The following is a 25,809-nucleotide window of genomic DNA, read 5'->3' on the forward strand; positions in this document are numbered from 1 at the left end:
ATGCCTTCTCCTGCAGGAAGAGTCCTCACTGTATAGAGAACAGAGCCAAGTGGACAGGCAGAAAGGCAGATGCCCTAGGCGTTGTCTCTAAGGCATTAGGACCTCTGTTTAGGATGCAAGATATCTTTATATTTGAGCAATTAAGAACAGGTCTGAGGCTGTTCACCTATGGGGAGTTATCAGCCCTGGGTGAGGTATTGAAGTGGTCCAGCCAGAGCCAGACCTGTGAACAGTGACCTGTGTCCCGTGTCCAAGGAAGGTCACTGGGCCACATGTCCTTCACAGGATATTAACGGAGGGGCTCAGAACCCAAATATTTGGCCTGTGTCTCATCAGCAACAGGTATTCAGGAGCGCATACCTCAGGCAAGTTGATGAAGTGTTAGGAAGGGAGGAAGGGGGGAAGGGAGGAAAGGGGGAAAGAAAGAAAGAAAGGAAGAAAGAGAGAGAAAGAAAGAGAAAAGGAAAGAAAGAGAAAAAGAAAGAAAGAGAGAGGGAGGGAGGGAGAGAGAGAAAGAAAGAAAGAATAGGAACAATCCTAATTTTCTAGAAGTGCTGGGTACATTTCTAATTGGATGAATTTCAATATCGTATTGTTGAAAGCAAATGGAAATTTTGTTTCTGAATAATCTCTTTTTTAATTGTTTCAATAATTTTTTTTTTTTTTTTTTTTTTTTTTTTTGCGGTATGTGGGCCTCGCACTGCTGTGGCCTCTCCCGTTGTGGAGCACAGGCTCCGGACGCGCAGGCTCAGCGGCCATGGCTCACGGGCCCAGCCGCTCCGCGGCACGTGGGATCCTCCCGGACCGGGGCACGAACCCGTGTCCCCTGCATCGGCAGGCGGACTCTCAACCACTGCGCCACCAGGGAAGCCCCGTTTCAATAATTTTTAAACTCTGGGGTAGAATATTTTCAGGTTGGCAGTTTGGGGGATGGGAAGACACTTTGTAGTTCCTGGTTTCTGCTTTGTTCTGCTTTGTAACCAGGTGTCCGTTCTCTCAGCTCAGCGCAAACATCACAGGCAGGATAGAGGCGCGGAAGATACTGGCCTTCTCTTAAAGGTACTGTGGATACAAACACATACCTTTAAAATGCACTGAGAAGAATCGGGTAAACAATAGAAAACATTTCCTCTCCGGCTTGTTGACGGTATTGGCCTTTGTCATTCTAGCCACTACAGCAGAATGAGTTCTATTCCACACGTTGAGAAGCCCATCATTCTGTTTAGAGGGAAACGGGCCTGCAAATTGTGCTGGAACTAAAACTGGATGGAGGCGTGAAGCTGTTAAAGATAATAGACCTATGTTAAAACCCACAAATGAATGGAGGGTCCCCTGGCCTGCTGACCCGCTCTCTTTGTGCTCCGTGGGCCATTCTCCACACGTACAATGTGTTCACAGCTGGCTGTCCGGTCTCTTTTGGGGCCTTCGTGAATATGCATGTCCCAAATCATAGGCCTGGCCCCCAGGCTGGGAACTCCCACCCATGCCTGTATCCTCCAGCATCTCTCAGGGGGGTCCTTCATCAATTCTGCACCCACCATCTGGCATCGTTGGGCGGCCAGCTCTCCAGGCGCTGCGTGCCTCCGTGAATTACAACCCGGGAGGATTTGTTTTGAGCGTCACTCAGATGAACTCTTCCCTGGGGTTTAGAATTGTGTTTCAGACAAAAACGTATACACGGGAGACAGTCTGGCAGTATTTTCCACCTTTCAAGGCTGGAGGCAAAAGCCAAGGTTGTACCAGCAGGTTGGGATAAAGCTACCAAAATCTAATTGATGGCTTTGAAGGGCATTTTAAGAAGACTTGGGTGTGAACACCCCTGAGTGAAAACAGCTGCTGTTCCCTCTCTTTGAATGGATGCTGAACTCACCGCCATTTCCTGGAGGGCTTTTAATGCTTAGCATCTGAAGAATGGCGGATTCAAAGAGTCATGAAAACGTGTTAGTTGGCTTTCCAGCGGAAAGCGACAGAATTTCTAACCTTCAGTTACCCACCTCCGAAAACCCCAGATTCCCGAGAGGTGTTTGCAGGGAAGGTGCTCGGCGGTGGTTTGCCCCAGATCTCTCTGTTCGCTCCAGTGGTGAACTGGGCTGCACCGGCTCTTCTCTCCCTGGAGCGTCCAGCGGGCTCCCCTTATTAGCACCCTCCTCCTCACACCCACGTCTCATCCTGGCTCCACTGTGCCCCCTGTAGAGGGGGAAGAACTCTCCTCCCCAACCAGAGGGAGCTCAGGGCCCTTCTAATTGCATCACTGGCCTGGTGGGAGGAGAGAGAAAAGACAGCAGAGCAGAGTCCTGCCGAGAGGAGAGGGCTCTGCCGTGGACTCAGCAGGGAGAGGTCTTAGCTCCCCTGTGACTTGGCCAGTGAAGTTTGATGTCAGCCTGCACTGCCAATTCCCACCCTACGCAAAGCTCCCTGAGCTACCTGTCTGCCTTGCTTGGCATCCTGTTCACCACTGCATCTATCACGCGAGATCTACTGCTTGGTTTTCTTCTTGGTCTCTCCCTGAATGGTAAGCTTGAAAACCAAAGCCGGGTTGCCTTCACTTCTGTTGCCCCTGCATCTGGCACAGTGCAAGGCACACAGAACTCAGTTACCCTTTGATAAAAAAATGAGTGATATTCTGTGCATCTTTTCAAAGTTAATTCTGCCACCAAAATCCTATGAATTTGGCACTCTCATTTTGATCATCAAGACCAGGAACCTGAGTCACAAAGAAATTAAAAAACAGGAACAAACTTGGCCAAGTCAAGCTGCTAAGTTCAGATGCAACATTCATACCCTGTCTGGCTCCAGAGCTCCCACCATGAACCACTATGGCCACAAGTGGACCATCCCGAATACAGTGCAAAATCAATCTCTCTTTAATTCAATAGGACCAGACGGGGCACGGTGCTCAGCACACTGTAGTAGGGTTAGACTCCATCTCCAGGAAATGGGGCCGCCTAGCTCTGCCAGATAACCTCTGTCTCCTCTATGACCCCATAGCAATCTGCTCAACCCCCTGCCCCCAATTCTGGCATCTTGCAGTGCAGACTGGAGTATGTGCAAGCTGGCCTTCTATCTCAGGTGTTCTAGAATTGAGCATCGGGCCGTAGACATGGGTGCTCCATAAATGAATGAATATCCAATAGGATCTGAGACACTCTTCCCCTTGTTGAAGGAACCAGCTCTAATTTTTTCCTTGGTTCCAATATTTGCCTTGACTTTTTAGCTATAAGACATACTTCTTTGGTAAATACTCATTTTTTCCTCCTGCTTATTAAATTGAGGTTTTGCAAAAGGCATACCATTTGAGGTCTGAACTACCTAAGACAAAGCACCATATGGAATGGATATGGAAAATTACATCCACGTGACCCACTGTTACCAAAGGCAAATGTGTGTTTTGTTGGCTCAGAGCAGCTCATCTGCTGCTGTGTAGAATCTCTTTAGTGGTGGTTTTCTAAACTATCATATTGAAAGTTTTTAATAAAAACAAGTCCCTTTATTAACCTATATTAAAGAGTACATTGCTACAGAGGAGCAATGCACCTGCCAGCATATCCACCAGAGCCAAGATGAAGCAAGTTCAACTTTGTTTCTCATGACCATGTGACCTTCACACTGATCAACCACATTTTCCTCTATTATAGTTCTTGTAATTGTATTTTTTCCATTACTGACAATTACCTTTATGAAAATTACTTATAAAATCCCATTTGCATTTTTATTTTTATTCTCAAAGCAAAGACTAGGCTGACATTGCATTGTTCAAGACCCTCACACGAGTGCCCCATACTAGATGCTTTCACAGGCTGAGGGTTGCTCAGAAAGATCACAGAGCATGGGGGACACCCTTTTCTAAAAGCAAGGAGTGTTCAGGGTTCAGAAGCAATTTGACAAACCTTGAGTTCCTGCCCTGAGCAAGGCACAGTGTCATGAGCATGACACATGGCAGTCCTGTACTCACGGGGCTTCTGTTCTAATGGTAGAAACAGTTGTGAAACAGTTTACCACACGAATAATGTGTCATCTAATTTTTTAAGCACAAGTGTGGTAGTTGTTCAGGAGAGAAGAATGGGATTCTAAGGAATGGAAAGCAAAGGCCCCTGATCTGCTCTGGGGCAGATACTTGAAAGGAGATCTGAAAGAGCCAAGGTTAGCATCCCATATCAACAGCAGGGTCTGTGCAAATGGCCTCAGGAGGTAAAAGGCATAGTATATTCAGGGAACTTGAGAAGGCTAGTCAGCGGGAGACTTACAGCTTGGGTGGAGAGTGGTGCTCACTCCTATAATGGTGCTTTCTTCTCTTGTTAAATGTACGCACACTTGGAGTTGCTGCACAACGAACTCCAAGGGGGCACGGGTCGCAAAAGGGGGCTGCAGCAGCACTAAGAATGAGCCCCAACTTACATGCACTGACGCGGAGCAGGGCCGAGACAAAGCCACACGGAGGCTGGGAGGCCACCCTGAGACACAGCAGGAGGAGGCCATTGAGGGTTTGGAGGAAAGGATCGGTAGAATAAGGTTTGTCTCTTAAAACATTGCCTCTGCCTGGTGGGCTGAGAATGGATTAGAGGGTGGTAGGAGGGAAAGCAGCAGAGGCCAGTTCCAAGGCTGTTTCCTGCAGAGATGGCGGTGACTGGGGGAGCAAGGTGGTGGCGGAGATAAGGTGACCTGGACAGACTGCAAAGTTACTAGGAGGTGAAATCAACAGGGGTCTGTGACTGCCTGGGAATTAGTGAGAGGAAGGGGAGAAGGCTGGGCTCAAGGATGCCTCTCAGATTTCTACATGTGAGCCTGTGTCTGGGACAGCGCCTGAGATAGGAAGGAATACAGAGACGGAACGGGTTGCCATACGGTTCAGAACTCACGCCAGGAAGTTTTTTGTTCTTTCTGTTTGATCCCCCATCTGAGCGCTCAGAACCTTCGTGATCTGCCCCTTGGAGTCCGTAAAAAACAATTTGAAGTGATTTGCAATTCTGGTGTACTTGGTTCCAAACTCCCAAACGTTTCTCGTTTGAAAATTCCGAAGAGAAAAAAATATAAATACAGAATTAGCCTCCATACATTAAAGTTTCACAGGGCAGGAATCACCAGTTGGTGAAGGATCAGTCTGGGTAGTTACATCAAGCACTTCCTGGCCTTCTAGCACTTTCCAAACACAACACAGGTGGGCACTACACTGCCTGCGTTTTTTAGGCCCCATCCAAATAATCCCTGAACTGCATCATTGAGGCACCTGGTCTCTTCGCCATGCAAGAAATGTTGTAAGAAAGGTTTAATTTTGCCTGCTGCATAGACTAATAAGTCTGTGCGGGTATTCAATGAACTAAAACGCATTAAACTGTGGTTCCTCTCTACTCGCCCTCCTCAAAAGTCGCCCTCAAAAACACTGAGGTGTTTTTGACCATAGAAGAGAATCGGGGGTCCCACGTGAATCGTTGCTTATTTCATTTACCAGAGTTCTAGTTAGCACCTTGCACTCAGTGTGTTTTCTTCACTTCTTCTATTTCCCAAGTGAGCTATTTCTCTTGCAAGCCTGTGTACGTGGCATTATCTGATGTTGTACCGGAACATACTTTTCTCCTTATTGTAAAGCACGGTGATAATGTATTGCAAGAGGAAACCATTTCAACAAACCATTAGAAGACTTTTGGTTCCTAAATGGTAGTCTTTATTACTCTGAAGATAAGCTAATGGTGTAGTCTACCATCTTGTTTAAAGTACACACACATTCAAACAATCGTCAACCCCCAGACGGCTTAGAAAATGCATATTCTTCTCCTCCCCCTTATATCATATGTTTTTGTTTATATGAATTGAAATCAAAGGTAAAGCAAAAATGAGCAAAGCAATTACCATGTTTAGCAGAGGAAATGAAGCTGAGGGGAAGCCTTTCGTTAATTGTGTGATTCCCAGTCACCCACATGGTTGTGATGGTTGCAGAGTTACAGGGGCATCTGGCCCTTTCTTATGAAGGCTTCCTCTCTTCTCTCTGCTTGTGCAGCTGAATAGAGATGGTGTGCTGCTTGCCTGGTGGGCTGCCGTGGTGGACTGATGGAGATTTCTAGAAAAGTTTGGGATGCACGAGGAAGTTGGTAGGGAATAAATGCATGTCCTCATCTGTCCCAGAAAGATGTAACTGGCACCAAGGCTTGTCCTAGTAAGTCACGTTATGGGGTATATGCTGAATCTTGTCCTTCCTCTCTACTTGCTCAGGTCTGGACTCCTCCAAGGAATCCCACATTGTCAGGGCACCCCAGGAAGGTCTAAATCAAATAGGGTCTTCTCCATGAGGCCTTCACCCCATACTGAACAATCTCCCTTCCCCATACAGGGCTGTAAGTGAGCTACCCTGGGCTCAGAAGGAGGTTCTGGGGCTGTGGGGTGTTCTCAGGCTACTTTAGCTCCAGTCCAAGTGTTATTCACACAGATGTTTATGGAATGACTTCTTGATGCCAGGCACTGCTCTAGGCTCTGAGGATACAGCAGTGAGCATATTGCATGGAGATGCTACCCTTGTAGAGCTTCTATTTCAGGGGCTACCTAACCATGAGGTTCTGACAAATACGCAGCGCTGAGGCTCTGGTTTTCCTGAGTAGGGGAGGCAAGGGCGGCCAAGAGCCCAGCTGAGCCCTTTCATGGAAACCCATCATCTGGGCAGAGCTGGTGTGTCTGGAAATGATGCCACTCTGAGAGCAAGGCCTGACACTTTTCACTGTGTTTTCCTTTGATGCACAAGAGAAAACTCCAGGTTACAGAGAAAGACAGATGCATACAAAGGCACAAAACATAACTTCAGATTAAGAACTCCTGCTCTGGGAAGAAAAAGCCTTAAAAACCAGTCTCTTCTGACTTCTCTTCCAGACAAAATGACACAGATGGGCTTCTCTTTGCGCCTCTACACTAACCATAGCTATAATCCCTGGAAATAGCACGGAAGACAACCAGACAACCTTGCTGGAAGGTGGCAAGGAGAAGGTACACTGGGTTAAGACCCCAGGACTGGAAAACAGGATAGCCCTGGGTTATCTTACGTCCTTACCCACGGAAGAAAGTGACCCGGGGTCAATGTTTCCTGGCATCCAACTTAGCAACAGAAGGCAGCCCAGGTGGTCTCATTCCGCCCCCTGGGATCTAACAATACTCTCTCCAGTGACATAAGGTGAGCTGCGCGTCATGAAAAAATAGAAAGTCTCAGCAAAAGAATAGAAGTTATAAAAAAGAACCAAGTGGAAATTATGGAACTGAAAAATATAATAAAAGAAAATTTAAAAACTTTGCTGCATAGTCTCAATAGTAGCATGGAGAAAAAGGATAGAGTCAGTGAACTTGAGGACAGATAAATAGAATTTAGCCAATCTCAATAGATAGTAGACTGAAAAAAATTGAACAGAGACTCAGGGATCTGGGGGACAATATCATAAAATCCTATATTTGTATGATTGGAGTTCCAGAGGGAGAGAAGAGAGTCGTCTGAAAGGGTATTTGAAGAACGATGACTGAAAACTTCCTAAATGTGGTGAAAAATACAAACGTACAGATCCAATAAGCTAAATGAATTTCAAACAGAATAAAACAAATTAAGATACATCATTATAAAATATTTGTAAACTAAAGACAAAGAAAAAATCTTGAAAGCAGCCAGAGACCCATTACATATACAGGAACACTAATTCAAGTGACAGTGGATTTTTCATCTGACCATGGCAGCGGAAGGAAGAAGCATGGCATTTTTCCACTGCTGAAATAAGACAAAAACAGAAAGACAACTAGAAAATCTTCAAAAGCATGGAAATTAAACAACACACTTCTAAATAACCCATGGGTCAAAGAGGAAGTCTGAAAGGAAATTTTTATAAGTATATACAATTAAATGAAAATGAAAAGACAACGCATCCACATATGTGGAATGCAGATAAAACAGTGCTGAGAGGGTTAACTTATAGCATGAGATGCTGCTATTAGACATGAGGAAAGAGCTCAAATCATAAACCTAAATTTCAGCCTTTACAAACTAGAACAGAGAAGAATGAAATAGACCCAAAGCAGTCAGAAAAAGGTAATAATAAGGAATGGAAGTCCTTGAAACTGAAAGTCAGAAAATAAAGAGAAAATCAATGCAAAAAGTTGGTTCTTCCAAAAAAATCAATAAAAATTATAAACCTCTAGCAAGACTGACAAAAATTTTAAAAAGAGAAGACACAAATCACCAATATCAGGAATGAAATGGTGATATCACTACAGATCCTCCAGCCTTAAAAAAGGAAATAAAGGACTACTATGAACAACTTTATTCTCACAAATCCAACAATTTAGAAAAAATGGAGCAATTCCTCCAAAACTACAAAGTAACAAAACTCAATCAATATGAAATAGATAATCTAAATAGCCCCATAACCTTTAAAGTAATTGAATTCATAATTAAAATTCTCCTGAAAAAGAGTCCTCCAGGTCCAGATGGTTCCACTGGAGAATTTTACCTAACATTTAAAGAATAATTAACACCAAGTTTACATAATCTCTTCCAGAAAAAAGAAAAGGAGGAACCATTTCCCAATTCATTTTATGAGGCCAATTTACCCTGATGCAAAACCAGGTCAAGGGCTTCCCTTGTGGCACAGTGGTTAAGAATCCGCCTGCCAATGCAGGGGACATGGGTTCTATCCCTGGTCTGGGAAGATCCCACATGCCGCGGAGCAACTAAGCATGTGCGCCACAACTGCTGAGCCTGCGTTCTAGAGCCCGCAAGCCATAACTACTGAGCCCATGTGCTGCAACTACTGAAGCCCATGTGCCTAGAGCCTGTGCTTCGCATCAAAAGAAGCCACCACAATGAGAAGCCCGCACACCACAACGAAGAGTAGCCCCCGCTCGCTGCAACTAGAGAAAGCCCACGCAGCAGTGAAGACCCAATGCAGCCAAAAATACGTATAAATATAAATAATTTTTTAAAAAAACAGACCAAGACAGTAGAGAAAAGGAAAACTATAGATTAATACCTTTCACGAATTTAGAATCAAAAATCATCAATAAATTTATCAAACTGAATCCCATGATATATAGAATTATACACAATGACTAAGCAGGATTTATTCCAAATATATAAGGCTAGTTCAACAATCAAAATTCAATCAGCACAATTCACCACATCAACAAGCTGAAGAAGAAAAATCCTACTGTTATATCAATTGACACAGAAAAGGCCTTGACGAAGTTCAGTACTCATTTATGATTATTTTAGTCTTACGAAAACTCAGCAATTTAGGAATAAAGGGGAATTACTTCAACTTGGTAAAGAGCATCTACAGAAAACCTACAGCTAACATTATACTTAAGGGTAAAAGACTGAATGCTTTCCCCCTAAGACTGGCAATAAGGCAACAATGTCCACTCTCACCACTTTTATTTAATATAGTATTGGAAGTTCTAGCCACTAAAATAAGAGATAGGAGATAACACTACAGCCCTATCAGAATGGCTAAAATAAAAACAGTGACAACATCAAATACTGGGAAGAATAAAGAGAAGCTGCGTCATCAATATTGCTAGTGGGAATCTAAAACAGCAGAGCATTTCTGGAAAACAGTTTGACAGTTCTTTTTTAAAAAACTATGCATGCAATTACTATACAACCCAGAAATTAGACTCATGGGCATTAGTCTCAGAGAAATAAAACTGATATTCACATAAAAGCGTATACACCAATGCTTAGAGCAGCTTTATCTGTAATAGCCAAAAACTAGAATCAGCTCAGATATCCTTCAAAAGGTTTAACAAACAGTGGCAAATCTATACCATTGAATATTACTCAGAAATAAAAGGAATAAGCTATAAATGCAGCCACTTGGATGAAACTCCAGGTAATTATGCTGAATGAAAAAAGATAGTCCCCCAAGGTTATATACCATAATGCTCTATTTATTATAATACTTTTGAAGTGACAAAATTTTAGAAACAAAGGACAAGTTTAACGGTTGCCACAGTTTAGGGAGGAATGCTAAGGGCCACAGGTAGGGCCCTTGCTGTGATGGGTCCCTTCAGCACCTTGACTGGGATGATGAATGCACCCACCTGTATGTCTGATACAACTGCACAGAACTAAATTCACATATACAGACACACACACACACACACAAATGACTAAAACGGCATGTGAGTCTACAATGATCTCAACTGAAAAAATATTCACTTCCTCTCTCTTCTTCATAAATATAAAGTTGTTCCCACCCCCTCGATACCAGTAAGTCCATCTTGGCACCAGTTTCTGCTGAGCTTCCATGTAGTGTTTGACTCTTTCTCAATAAGAGCACTTGCGGCACCCATCAGTAGGTCAGAATCAGCCATGAATTCAAGCCTATTGGCCCATCATCCTACAAAACAGTCTCTCCAGAAATATCTAACCAGAATCTCACCAAGCCTGTGGACCTCTTTCCGGTTTAAAAAGAACAAATTAAATGGCATAACGAGAAAACAAAAGGGTAGGACATTCTACAGGACAAGTAACATGGAAATCATTAAAAAAAATTGATGTATGGGACTTTCCACTTGCTTTCAGCTGTCCACACATATATGCATACAGACGCATATGATAGATAAAGCAACTATGCCAAATGTTGACAACAGTTGAATCAAATGATGGGTGTATTACTGTGGTATTCTTTCTACTTTTTTGTTTGCCAGGACATTTTCTTAGTAAAAAGTTGGTGGAAAACAAACCCCACTGGCCACGTGGGGATGGCATGGTCTTTCAGGTGCCTTCCCATTGTGATATTCGAACACTGACGTTCAAACCTTGGCACTGATATTTGTTAGCTGTGTCTTCCGAGCCTCGTTTTTTTTTTCTCATGTATAAAGATGAAGGCTTTGGAACAGTTCTAAAATTCTGTATATCTTAAGGTCAGCAGAGAAGTTGATTCTAAATCTCTCAATAATCCATTCACATCATGAACAATCCTTATTGCCAGCACATTTTTTCTTTCAACATGAATCTTTCAAACAGTAATTTAAGAAATTTCTCTCTTCTTCTGGATCCAACAAAGAGAGAAGCAAGGAGAGAAAGTGTTCTTCAAATATTTGAAGAATGTTCTTTGTTCGCCCATCACCTACCTCCCTTCTGAAGCTAGTCATTTCTAGCAAGTCAAATCAATATACCATTATATTGTATACCATGTGCAAGCCTCTTTAGCCTTTCTGTTATCAAGATTTAGTCATATTTGACTATCCTCTGTACCTTTTTCCGAAGCCTGTCAGGCCAAGTTTTAGCCAATTTGCTCCTATTGCTCTGAGCTGCCCAACCAGTGTGTCTTATCCAAGGATAAGTTCCAAATTTGATCAGAATTCCAGGCATGACACCATCATTCCCCTTCCAGGATATAAAGCTGAACATGATTATGAAGATTTGTGCCGACAGGTGTGTTTGCCCTTAAAGCCCACCTTCAGGAGCAGAGAACTGAAAACCCACCTCCCCTCTCAAGATCTGAGTATCCCAGGAGAGAGGCTGCCCGAGTAACGCAGGAAGAACAATGCAATGGAAGTGATCTAAAAGCTATGAGCTTAGGGTACACTGGGCATGTGGAATTTAGTGTCCATCCTAACAAACAGAAGAACTTATGAGTCATTTTCTTTTGTAGTTGCTCTTAATAAATTTTTTTTTTTTTTTTTTTTGCGGTACGCGGGCCTCTCACTGCTGTGGCCTCTCCTGTTGCGGAGCACAGGCTCTGGACGCGCAGGCTCAGCGGCCATGGCTCACGGGCCCAGCCGCTCCGTGGCATGTGGGATCTTCCCGGACCGGGGCACGAACCCGTGTACCCTGCATCGGCAGGCGGACTCTCAACCACTGTGCCACCAGGGAAGCCCTTATTTGTTTTTTTTTAAGAGTAGTTTTAGATTCACAGTATAATGGAGAGGAAAGTACAGAGGTTTCCCATCTACCCCCTGCTCCCATACATGTAGCCTCCCAATTATCAACACCTCTCATCAGAATGGTACGTTTGTTACAACTGATGAACCTACATTGACACATCATAATCACCCAAAGTCCATAGTTAACATTATGGTTCATTCTTGGTGTTGTACATTCTATGGGTTTGGACAAATATATAATAAAAGGTATCCATCATTATATTATTGTAAAGATTATTAATTATCTGAGCTAGACCTGGATAACTTGCTGCAACTTCTACAACAGCACTTGCTGCTTCACCTTGCACTTTGATGTTAAGGACAGGGCTTCTTTCCTTAAACTTCATAAACCAGCTTCTGCTAGCTTCAAACTTTTCTTCTGCAGCTTTCTCACCTCTCTCAGCCTTCACAGAATTGAAGAAAGCTGAGGCCTTGCTCTGGCTTAGGCTTTGGCTTAAGGGAATGTTGTGGCTGGTTTGACCTTCTAACCAGATCCCTAAAACTTTCTCCATATCAGCCATTAGGCTGTTTCACTTTTTTTTTTTTTTTTAAGTCATTCATATGTTCACTAGAGTAGCACTTTTAAATTTCTCCAAGAACATGTCCTTTGCATTGGCAACTTAGCTAACTGGTGCAACAGGCCTAGCTTTTGGCCTGTCTTGGCTTTCGACATGCCTTCCTCACTAAGCTTCATTATATCTAGCTTTTGATTTAAAGTGAGAGACATACGACTCCTACTTGAGCACTTAGAAGCCATTGTTTGGTTATTGGTTATTGACCTAATTTCAATATCATTGTTTCTCAAGGAACAGGGAAGCCCGAGGAGAGGGAGACAGACAGACAGTGGAAGAGCCACTCAGCGGAGCAGTCAGAACACAGACTTTAATCCATTAAGTTATTATATGGGTGTGACTTGTGGTGCCCTAAAACAATGAAGATAGTAACATTACAGATCACTGATCACGGATCATCATAACAAATATAATAATAATGAAAACGCTTGAAATATTGTGAGAATTACCAAAAGACACAGAGATACAAAGTGAGCAAATGCTGTTGGAAAAACGGCACTGATAGACGTGCTTGATGCAGGGTTGCCACAAACCTTCGATTTGTAAAAACGCAGTGTCCATGAAGTGCAATAAAGCAAAGCTCAATAACATGAGGTCTGCCTATATTGCGTATATACAGGCATATAGGGGTCCAGACTATTGTAATAGGAGAGAGTGTCTGACAAGGGACAAGTGGAGATTTATGGCTGATGGGCAGGAGAGGGAGTGGATGGAAAATTCCTAAGAGGAATTTGGTTAGGTGCCAAGGATGGGGGCGGTGGGGAGAAACTTGGCTTAAGATATGAAAGGTGGGGGGCTTCCCTGGTGGCGCAGTGGTTGAGAGTCCGCCTGCCGATGCAGGGGACACCGGTTCGTGCCCCGGTCCGGGAGGATCCCATATGCCGCGGAGCGGCTGGGCCCGTGAGCCATGGCCCCTGAGCCTGCGCGTCCGGAGTCTGTGCTCCGCAACAGGAGAGGCCATAGCAGTGAGAGGCCTGCGTACAGAAAAAAAAAAAAAAAAAAAAAAAGATATGAAAGGTGGGGAGATTCTCAATATTCTCAAATTTCTCAATATGGTCAATATTCTCCAATCCTGGCTTAGCAGGGTTTTTTGCGAAAACTGGGCTCTGCAGGCCGAGGATGTAGACCAAGGAGGAGGCCTGGATGAAGAAAACACTCAGAGGAACCTGACTAAAGTTTGGTCAAGATGGGGCTTTTTGTCAATACTCTGACACTTCCGGTGGCAGGAAAGTGTTCCTAACAAAGTATCATTTGACTCAAGGCTTAAAGAGTGAGAAAGAGCCTGGTGAGGAGAAGGGAAAGAATAGTCTAGGCACAGAGTAAGAAAGTGCAAGGGAGAAGCAGCAAGAAATTCTTGATTCCACACCCCGCTCAGCCTCCCATCTGAGCCAGTGTTTCTTCCTTTGAATGTTCTGTGAGTCTCAGAGCTGTGACAGGCATTCTAGACTCAGGAGTCAGGAACCCTGTGATGACTGTGCAACCAACTGCTCATGAGGTTTCACTGAGCATCTCTGGATCTGAACTTCACCATTTAAGATGAAGAAGTTACTGGCATTGGGGCTGGGGATCTTATTCTGGGGCCTGTACTGCACATTGCAGGATATTTAGCATCAATGGCCTCTGCTCAATAAATGCTGGCAGCGTTCTCCAAATATTGTAAAAACCAGCAATGACTCCCTCCCATACACATAACCAGATGTCCCCCAAATTGGGGGGGGGGAGTGATCCTACCTTCTGCTGAAAATCACCTTGTAATCAATCACCAAGTTTCCTTGTAGCTCTCTATTGCTTCATTCTATTTGAATTGTAAATCCATTCTGGAAGAACCAACCTCATCTTAATCCATTCTCCCTTCCTCCAAGCTTCCCCAGAGTCCAGAGAATTAAGTGGGTGGGTAAGTACCATCCCATATTCCTGAATGTGGGTGAAAGAGACAGAAAATTCCAGCTCTTTCCTCCGGGAATGTTCTTACCAGCCAGAACTAGAAATACCCTCCTTGTGCCTTGACTGATAGAAGAGGAATGGGTAATAACCCACCAGTTCGTAGCAGATGAGGATCAAAGCAAGAGGGAAATTTTGAGATAAAACTCTCTGGAGCCTGAGCATTTAAATTTTTTCCTCTTTGGAAATTAAACTGCTGATCTTTCTAGGTTGTCCTTTACAACCTCTGAGATTTTGTTAGGATAAATATAGGCAATGAAATCCTCCTACAGCAAAATTCCAAGTCCTAAAATGCTGTATTTTCTCTTTGTGTGAGAAATACATTTAAAATACATAAATTGTGTCTCTATACATATGTAATACCTTTTCCAAATTCTGTTCTATTCAGAGTAGGATATTTTGGACTTATGTTGAAGATAAATGTATGTTTATGTTTTACAGTATCTCCTGCAGTGCAGCTACTGTTTAGTGGCAGCAATAAATAATAACCACTGGCTCTAATTGCTTAGAGAATTGCCAAGTGATAATCTGTGATGTAATTAAGTAAAAGAAACCAATGTTGTCTTTAACCACCTCCATTAAATGATTCCCTACAGAGGCATCTGACCTTCCATAAGTAAAGTTACCTTAAGGGGCAAAATTAACCCTCTAAGCACACTCCCTCAGCTAGGAAGTCAACCAAACCCTGCGTTGGTTTTGTGGTTGTTGTTAAATGAACTATGTAGAGCCTATGCTTATTTTTTTATGAACGTTTCAAGAGTTACCTTTTGTTTTGATTCTGATTCCCAAAATAAGCAGGGTAAAGATATGAGCTTGTGTTTTGACTGGGGGTCCGTAAGTGAGTTCATGGGAGCTTCCAGGCCACTGGTTTGGGAAGAGGGTGCAGGGAGAGGGCACTGCCACTCTTTCATCTCCATAACCCACTATCTGAATTGGGCTGGGTTGGGGCCCAGGGAATGTACGTGTGGAACCTCTTCTAGGAGAATTCTAGAAATTCCCACATCTCTCTTCTGACACATCTGGTCCTGCCAGGTAACTATTACAGGCACAGCACTCAAGGTCCAACCTGTCTTCTGAAACCTCCAAAGGGGATTTTTCACTGAAGTACATGTTCAGTTCTGGAAGAAAAGTACGTGGGGTTTGCAAAAGGCTTGTTCCTTCTGGGCATGAAATATATTTATCTTAGTTTCAGAAGGATGATCAAACTGCTTGTCATTATTGCAATTTGTGAACCATCAGAAGCATTATAGGGGTTGATCAAGACCAAAAAGTCCTCCTGTCAGACTAGCCTCAGTGGTGCCAAAGCTCAGAGACAGTATAAACAGTGCTAAGGGGCTTCCTGAGCCTGATAGCTGCGATGGTCGTGGGAGCCTTATATCTTTCTCTCTCTGAGAATCCAATAACCTTGAGGTGTCTTGAGGAAGATGAAACAGCTCAAGGGTGATAGCCAGATAGAGGATGCCTATCTGGAAACCAGCCAACAAGTTGTATTTCTATCAGAGTAGATTATAAAGCTCTCCTGAATATATTATCTACAAAAATAAGCTTTTTCTTTCCATTATGTAATGATTTCCTTGTGGCTCTCTCCTTTTAATCGTGCATACATTTGATTACTTGCTGCTGTTTAAGTAGCTTATGACTAGAAGACTAGAATTTTCAAAATGGGAAAGGATAAACCAACTTTGAAAACTTCAATCAGATTGCAGACTCCCTGAATTCAATCAGTCTCTGTTAAAGCTTCTGATGTGAATTACCCATATTTTTCAGGGTTGAGACTCCTAGTTACAGGCAACTAAGTTTAGAACCTTGGGACTTCTCTTGGTTTTAAGATCTTGCTATCCTGCCAGAAGACACTGATGTCTTCATTAAATACAGAGGTTTGGAGTTTTCATTGGAGATGGGCAATTTTATGAATTAATTAAAATGATGAGATGCTGCATACTTCCAACTCAAGTCACAGGTATGCCTTCCATGAAAGATAACATCTATAGAGTTGTTTTGCTAATGCACTATTTAGTTCAAACTGTCTTGCACACAGTTTGTGATTTCAGAAAGGAATCTCTTGATTGCAAGAGTGATTGCAGCATATCACTCAGAGGGAAGGACCTCAGGAGGGCAAAACCATTCCAAGCAGTGTAGTACCATGGGAGGTATGTTTTCCTAAAATGCCTCCTCATCTTATTGTCCAATGTCTTACCCTGAAAGTGATTTTATGCCTATAAGAGCCAGACAGACTTAGAGGAAAGAATATTCCATTTCAAGCAGTGGCTAGTACACTACCATGAACTCCACACAAGATCTACAAGTATCAATTGAATTCCACTGTAAGTAAGAGTAATGTGGCCACTCATATTCATTCACCCATGTCAGAGGAGATCTTGCTGTTTGTGACCCCAGTTAGGCTGATATGATCATAGCTCCATGTCTAGTCTTAAGTGCTTTCTTTGCATTCTTGAGACTCTTCCTGGTTTTTACTTTTCTGAAGCTCCTCAGCCAAAGAGTTACCAGAATAGATAAGCATGAAACTAATTTGTCATAGTCATTTAGTAATGGATGGAATGCTCAGAGCTCACTCCCATTGGGGTGTTTTTTCTTCCATGGCTGCTGCTCCCTATAGGCCCTGGCCCAATCCCCATCTAGAGGGCTAATGAAATAAACCTCTTCCTTGCTTGCATTTCGGCTGTCTTCAAGTGGTGTTTTGGGACCAGTTCTTTCCCAGTGGGCTAAGAATCTTGTGGTATACCAGCCTTCCTATCTGTAGACATCCATCTAGCATTTATTATTAACTGTTCTAGATTGTAATCTTCTTACTGCCCACACTAACCTTATGTGAATACAGCCACAGCCCTCTCCTAAACCAAAATTAATCCTTTTTTTAAAATAAATTTATTTATTTTATGTATTTGGTTTTGGCTGTGTTGGGCCTTCGTTGCTGAGCGTGGGCTTTCTCTAGTTGCAGTGAGTGGCAGCTACTTTTTGTTGCGGCGCACGGGCTTCTCATTGCGGTGGCTTCCATTGTGGAGCGTGGGCTCTAGGCACGCGGGCTCAGTAGTCGTGGCTCACGGGCTCAGTAGTTGTGGCTCGCGGGCTCTAGAGCGCAGGCTCAGTAGTTGTGGTGCACGGGCTCAGTAGTTGTAGCTCGCGGGATCTAGAGCGCAGGCTCAGTAGTTGTGGCACATGGGCTCAGTAGTTGTAGCTCGTGGGCTCCACAGCACAGGTGCAGTAGTCGTGGCTCATGGGTTCAGTACTTGTAGCTCGCAGGCTCTAGAGCGCAGGCTCAGTAGTCGTGGCTCATGGGCTCAGTACTTGTAGCTCGCGGGCTCTAGAGTGCAGGCTCAGTAGTTGTGGTGCACAGGCTTACTTGCTCCTCAGCATGTGGGATGTTCCCGGACCAGGGATAGAACCTGTGTCCCCTGCATTGGCAGGCTGATTCTTAACCACTGCGCCACCAGGAAAGTCCCCCAAATTAATCTTAAAGCCTGGTTTTCTTTCCAATTCTTGTATACATGGTACTTAGTAGCATATTATTTTATAAATATGAGCCATTATGGAAAAAGGGCTTAAGGACATACATGTGCCATCACTGCTCCTATCAATGAGCATAAGAGGCATTGAAGAGGAAGAAAATGTACCCAGTGGTGCTCCCAAAGTGGGTTTTGTCTATTTTTAGTGTTTCAAAGCTTCCAACAGGTTGGTTTAACATTTGCCTTCATTCATTTACTAAGAATCATTTATTCAGCATCTACTATGCATAGGTACTAAGTGATTTACAGGGATTCAAAGACAAATACTACACACGTCCAGCCCTGATGGAGCTCATGGTCTAGGTTAGAGAGGCAAATGGTCCCTTCTTGCAAAGAGAACAGGAAACATTCTCTTCTGCAGACATGGCTTCTACTTAGGGTGATATTTCATCACTTGAGTGGCAGGAATGCAGACCCCACACAGCCATGCACTTCTAGGTACCCCCTTGACAGCCCCGAAGTCAAGTCATATTAATAACTAATATTAATATTGTGCGTTGCTGTCCTGGGTGCTGATTCTTACCATGTAAGAACTAGATACAACTAGAGCACCTCTAACGCATTCCCTACCCGGCAGAGCTCCTTTTGCCCTTAGTAGCACCTCTGACCTTCCTCTCTTTACATCCGCATTCAGCTCTCACTTACTACATTGCAATGGCCTCCTCTGAATTGGACTCTGTGTCTCCAGTCTCCTAACTCCAATCCACACAATCTCTGTTACCAGTTCAAATCTTCCTGAAGCATAACTGCTGTTGCTCCTTCACTCTGCATAAACAGCCAGTAGTTCTCCCAGCAAGCGGGATGAAGACGGATCACGATTCTAACCTATTGCTACACTCCTTTACACTTGCCCCAGTGGCACTGGCAAACATGCCACTGCTCCCAATACAACAGTCTCTGCACCCTCAGAACTTACTGTTTACGTGGCCTCTTCCTGCCCTTTCCCTTCTACGTCCAGCATCCAAACCTTCCCATTCTTCACAGCCCAACTGAAGATGTTCTGAAACCCCCCAGCCATGGGCGACCTTGCCTTATAACTCCCAAACACTCTGCAATTCCTGTTACTTTCTACCTGATATCATGCCCATTTATGTAATCATGAAAACCAACATGTCCATCAACTCACTCTATGGATAGAACAAGTCAGTTGCTCTATGACTCTGTGTACATGAGCTCATGTTATCATTACCAGGGAGGTAGGTGCTATGATCCTCTTTCTACAGATGAGGAAACTAAACCACAGAGAGATAAAACTCACCCGCTAGTTTACACAGAACAGCTGAGATTTGAATCAGTCTGCTAACTCCAAACCCTATGCTTTTAATGACTATGCTTCACTGCCTCCCATGTATGTATTTTTTTTTTTTTTGTGGTATGTGGGCCTGTCCCTGTTGTGGCCTCTCCCGTTGCGGAGCACAGGCTCTGGACGCGCAGGCTCAGCGGCCATGGGTCACGGGCCCAGCTGCTCCGCGGCATGTGGGATCCTCCCGGACCGGGACACGAACCTGCGTCCCCTGCATCAGCAGGCGGACTCTCAACCATCGCGCCACCAGGGAAGCCCCCATGTATGTATTTTTTAATGTCTTCTACTGGTTTCCATCTACTAGCAGAAAAGTAAAAAATATCCTTTTATCCTATATGTTTTCCACAAAGTAAAATTTTGTCATATCTTTGAATAAATGCCTTCCTGATTCCTTATCCAGTTCTAGGTACTTCAAAACTTTTAAAATAAAACATTGAGTGATGATACATTTCATTAACTGTTTAAGTGAGCAGATAGAAGCATTTGATGTTAATTTCATTCTCTTCAATTCTTGGGAGAATTTAGAAGCACTTGGACCAAATGTAACAAAATATTGTTTTTATTTATTCAAACCATCTTCTCATTTAAAATAAAAAAGCCTGAATGGAGGCAACCCTAAAGGATGAATTCATTGTTTGTGTACACACACACAGACACACACACACACAGATGATTTATACACTTGCTCACCACAGAAACACAAACAAGGAAAAACCCTGGCAAATTGGAATTTGAAAACTTTAGTTTCAGTTTTAATGGTGGATATGAATAATTTGCATTCTTGTGTCTATATCCTGAGATGGATAGGCCTGTCAGGATTGGTCTAAAGAAACAGTCTCTTATCTTCATACTTTGAGTGAGAGAACACTGCCTTCACCATTTACATCACTATTTTCTCTATACTAGTTCAAAAGCCGGGCCCTGTTCTTAGACAAGAACATTACCCTTTATGTCCTGTCCTCCATAAGCAAATGCTTGAGTTGGAGGTGAGTTGGGGCTCCCTCCCTCCCTTCCTCCTCCCTCCGTTTCCCCTTTTTTCTTCCTTTCTTTCTTTCCTCCTTCCTTCCTTTCCGTCTCTTTCTTTCTTTTCCTTTTCCTTTCCTTCTTTCTTTCCTTTCTCTCTATTTCCTTCCTTCCTTCCTCTCTCTTTCTTTCTTCTCTCTCTTTCTCTTCCTCCTTCCTTTCTTCCCTGCTTTCTCCTTCCTTTTCTTTCTTACTCCTCTTAATCATATGAGCTTCATCAAACCATATGAAGCAGAGTTAAATCCCAGGCTTCTGTTCTCTGGGAGACCATCCCTGCTAAGAAAAGTAATTAACTAACTGACTTTCCAGCTAACGTTCAGGGTAATACGTTTAAGATTAAGGTCTTGCAAATATTAGTTCTACCACCGCAAAGCTAAACATTTTTGTTAGCGTCTTCCTTGACCTAATATTATCTGAACACAATGATTTTTTTTTACTTTTTCTTGATTACCTCATTTAGAAATATAGACTTGTTTGCCTAGATGCATAGTGACACACAGAGACCAGCCAGCTGAAACCTGATTCACATACAAATTATTAGAACCCATTTAGGAAAGTATATCACCCGAATTCCCATTCCAAACCACTTATCAAAGACCCTCAGCCCTAGAAGAGGAGAAAATAGGTTCATCTGGACAGAACACAGTGGAGTTTTGCACATTTCCTATTGTCCTGTTGCCATCACCACCATGAAAGCAGTGTAACCAAGAGGGGTATCTCTCTATTCCATGCAAGTACAAATAGTGCCTCCCATCCTATTGGGATGAACTTTCCAATTCACAAAGCTCCTTCGCACATGTAATTTTGCATAACTGTACCATAGCCCCCTACATGGAGAAACAGGAGATCACCCCACGCTGGACTTCAGTCTTCTACACAGAGTTGCATGCTTGTTGAGTGGCAGAGCCAGGATGCCAAGCACTTGAGTACAGACCCTTTTGCCACTTTACTCAGAGGGTTCCTGCCATGTCTAGAGGCCAAAATGCATGAGAAGAGTTGCAGAGGGAGCACATATTCCTCTCCATGGTGGCTTAGGCAACGTTATCAGAAAAGGGGCAAAGTAGGAACTGTGAAAGTCAGGCTGTGGTTATTTTAGTAATTCACTTTGAAAGAAACTTCAAATGGGATGAAGAGATAAAGAAACATACTCAGATGCAATGTTTCTGCACCTGCTGCAAATAGACATTGGTGGCAAACCATCTGCACAACTAGTCTGTGGTTTAAGGAGGAGCCTGAAAATCTCCAAGCGACAGTCATAAACACAATGATATTGATTGTAAAGTGAAGAGGTTTCAAGAACTGGCCAAAAGAGCTTTAACTACTAATATTAACAGACTTCTTGCTGTTATAGGCAGAAGAATTAGCATAGAAATATGCACTGTGATTTCAGAATTAACTAAGAGGCTTCCCACCACTTTTTCTGAGAAATAGTGTCACTGACAACCACATCATGTCTTTAAGTGGTTATCTGATCACAGGTAGTCTCTTTGTTCTTATATGCATCTAGCCCTGGGATCTAGGTTCTAAAATCTCCACTAAAAATTCAAAGCACAAAGGAGTCACTTCTTGAAACTTAAATATCTTCTTATAGATAAAACACTATTTTCCACTATTTTGCATCGCATTTGTATTACGCTGTTGACTTCGATTTTAAAGCCTCAGGTGGCAATGTTGGGTGCTCAGTTCATAAAAACAACAGTAGGACTACAATTGCATCAATTTTCGTAATCTCTAACTGCTCATAATATAATGATGAACCTCCACATATAAACCATTAATAAGTCCTAATTAATACAAAATGATCCTTCTTTTGAGACAAGTTCTTTACATTTCACTGGCAATTTGCAATTCACAGAGTTTTCGCACATTTTCACATTTGAGCTTTTCATTATCAAACTAAAACTGATATAAGCCATAGCTGACTATGTAAATGCCTTGCAAATTATAGAAGAAGACTGAAAAGATCTAAGTATCCACTTGTCACCTGTTAGTTCATTTTGAGATAAGTGCTCAGCTACACTGATAGAACTGCTATTGTAGGCGATACAGAAAGTAATTGCCCCCTCTCTGGTTTATTAGCATTAAACCGCACTGTAAGTCTAAATGAGTTGAGAGAATGAGGAAATTCCGGAAGAGGTTCATGGAAACTTACCATGGCAGATTACGAACTCCAGTAAGCAATTTAAAAAACTTAACTTTTTACCTAGAACCATTGTAGATTTACAGAATTGTTGTGAAGATAGTACAGAAGGTTTCCCTATCCCCTGCATTGGGTTTTCCTTATTATTAATATCTTACATTAGTATAGTATATTTATTACAACTAATGAACCAATATGATACATTATTAGTCACTAAAGCCTAGGCTGTATGCAGATTTCTTTGGTTTTTACCTAATACCTTTCTTCTGTCCCAGGATCCCATCCAAAATATCCCATTACATTTAGTCTTCATGTCTCCTTAGGCTCATCTAGGCTGTGACGGTTTCTCAGACTTTCCTTGGTTTTTTACGAACTTGACAATCTTGAAGAGTACCAGTCAGGTGTTTTGTAGAATGTTTCTCAGTTAGAATGTGCCTAATGTTTTCCCCTTGACTAATCTGGGGTTATGGTTTTGGGGGAGGAGGATCACAGAGGTAAAGTATGATTTTCATAATCATATCCAGGGGAACTACTCTCAACATGATTTATCTCTGTTGATGTCAACCCTAGTCACCTGGCTGAGGAAGTGTTTGTCTGGTTTCTCTTGTAAAGTTATTCTTTCTCCCTCCCTTTCCACACTGTACAAGATCTTTGAAAAACAGTCACTATGCTCAGCCCACACTTAAGGAGTGGGAAGCTATGTTCCACCTCCATGAGGGTGGAGTAACTACATAAAGTATTTGGTATGTCAAATTATAAAAAGCTGAGAGGATTTCACAACTCAAAGATATCATAAATAAGAAAGAGGAAGAAGATGAGGAAATCCATTTGAGGAAGCCAGGAAGTAAGGAATTCAAGCTAATGATCAGCTAAGATATAGGCGGCGGTCACACCCCTCAACAGGGGTAAGCCTCGTGACTTGAGACCCATTCCATTCAACTTTTTGCTGCCCAACTTTCTAGTTCTAGAAAAGTGAAGTACTCAAACATTTGGAAACTAGAGTGAATTCCAAAATTATTTTACTTTTCTCCTGGGATCACCCCGTAAGTATAATACTTCATTCATTGCAAATGCCTACCCATCAGTAAGGTTCTGGTCTTGAAAATGCATAAAATAGTTTTCAAGCTTCCAAGAGTCAATGTTTCTTTCTTGGGAGTGAATACAAGTGGATACGTGATGGAAGAGGTGCTATCTCTCATTTACAGAGGAGTAAAATGTGGTAGCAATTAAGTGATTTGCTAAAGATCTTCATCATCAATGATGTCTGTCTTCACTATTCAACGAAAAGGGCTATCTCAAAATTCTCCAAAGATCTACTTGTTGTCAACTACAATAGCCCTTTCTCCTTCCTTATTCTCCTTCATCTTTCTGTTGCATTTGACTTGGTTACCTACCTTCTGGTATTGGGTAGCTATTAATTTATAACAAACCATCCCCCAACTCAATGGCTTAGAAAAGCAATCATTCACGGTTGCTCACACATCTGTGGGGCAGCTAGTGTTTCTCTAGGCTGGGGTCAGCTGGGTGGCCCTGCTTCTTTCAAAGATCTGCTGGCTGGCTGGCTGGCTGGGGAGTCCTTCTTCTCTTCAGTCTAGCAGTCTAGCTGGGGCATATGTTTTTCCACGGCAACGGCAGAAAGCAAGAGAACAAGTAACATCTGAGGTCTCTAAGAGCTAGGCCCCAAATGGGTACAGTCATTTCAGTCACATACCATCAGCTAAAGCAAGTCACATGGCCAAAGGGCAAGAAATACACTCTCATCAGTGAGGTCAACACACAGCTAGTGTGTGGATGCTCAGGTAAGTGAAGAATTGGGGTCAGTAACGCAATCTATCATTTCCTCCTTGAAACACTACCCCCCTTTTTAAAAAACACATGACTATCATGATTCTCTCACTTTTTATTTCCTTAACCTTTCTTCGTTCAACCTCAGAACTGTACGTAAGCTTTACATAAGGCTTAGCTTTTCTAAGTTTCCTGATTCTCTCCATGTGTGTATTCTTGCTAAGAAAGCTTATCCAGGATCAGACTCTCTAATTCCCTGATGGTCATTTGTAGTTTACCATTGGGCATTTCCATGTTTTCCTTTGGAATTGCCGGAGCTCACAATCTTTGGTCTCACGCTCTGCTTAAATCAATGTTTCTTCCCAATACAAAGCTGTATCTCTCAAAAAGACTTGGGTCTTTAGATCATATTTGCTATGAATGCAAAAACAAAACTCAAAGCCCTAGTGAAAACTCACCCTACATTAAGGAATTTGACACCTCTAAAATTTAGAAGAGAATATATGTAAAAGAAAATGATGAGAACATTATTAAAAACCACTTCCTATGAGAAATGGTTAAAGTTACTAATATATATATTTTTAAATCTAGAGATTATATAGGGCGTCATGTCCACCATGTTTAGATAATTTAGTGTGTGGTATAGGAAGACCTGAGGTTCTCTTCTTTGTAGCAGAACTATACTCAGTGGGTGGATTTGGGGGAGGAAAAGTTTTGCTTGATATAAGGAAGACATTTTTAGTAAGAAGAACTGTACAGAAACAGAATGGGCTAATATCTGTATTTTTCACATGTCACTCCTCGTTCCTGAAATGTCTTACTCTTTTTCCCACTTATCCAAAATCCTATTTACCCTTCAAGGCTTAGCCCAAGCTTTCATTCCTCTGTAAGCTCTTCCTAATTACTCAAATTTTATCAATCCCTTTCAACTCATTTTGCTAATCTCCTACCCCACCCCAACCAAATTAAGGGCTCTTTGAAAGTAGAAATAGGACATACTATTCTATAACTTCAAGTATTAAACAGAGCTCTGAGCTTATAACAGCCATTCAGTAAATTCTTACTGGTTTTTTGTTTGCTTTGTTTTTGTTTTATTGAAGTATAGATGATTTACAATATTGTGTTAGTTTCGGTAGTACAGCACAGTGATACAGTTTTAGGCTTTTTTGCAGATTACCTTCCATTATAGGTTATTACAAGATATTGAGTATAATTCTTTGCGCTGTACAGTAAATCCTTGATGTGAATCTATTTTATGTATAGTAATTTGTATCTGTTAATCCCATATTTAATCACATATTTTCTGATTTCCAATCTAGAATTAGATTTGGTTATAATTTGAATCAGATTGAAATGCTCAGGAATCTGTTCATTTCATCTGGTTTCACAAGACGATACAGCTTCTGAATGCAATGACAGCCTGAAGGAAGTAACAGATTTTGCCAGCACTTGACATCCACAGAATTTAGACATCCTTTAAGATCTTAAATTTTTAGCTCAAATAATTTGCTGGGAGAATTAGCAAAGTACGCCATCGTTTCTTCGTGTCTGAAAATTATTTAAAACAAAAATCAACTGGTGACTGGGAATATAGGATGTGGAAGAACACATCCAACACTAGAGAACTGTCAC

At 42.4% G+C, this 25,809-nt stretch overlaps 1 protein-coding gene and 1 long non-coding RNA gene across 2 annotated transcripts in view; one reads left to right on the forward strand and one right to left on the reverse strand.

The window, feature by feature from the left end:
* Window positions 1–25,809, reverse strand: part of LOC308604802 — a 121,580-nt gene that overhangs the window by 67,922 nt on the left and 27,849 nt on the right. The gene's annotated exons all lie outside the window — the stretch shown is intronic.
* Window positions 1–25,809, forward strand: part of CLVS1 (clavesin 1) — a gene marked incomplete at both ends in the record, with an annotated part of 138,456 nt that overhangs the window by 28,621 nt on the left and 84,026 nt on the right. The gene's annotated exons all lie outside the window — the stretch shown is intronic.

The sequence above is a fragment of the Mesoplodon bidens genome (genome assembly GCF_964165515.1).
Source record: "Mesoplodon bidens genome assembly, chromosome: 16".
In the NCBI taxonomy this organism is placed as follows: domain Eukaryota; kingdom Metazoa; phylum Chordata; class Mammalia; order Artiodactyla; family Ziphiidae; genus Mesoplodon; species Mesoplodon bidens.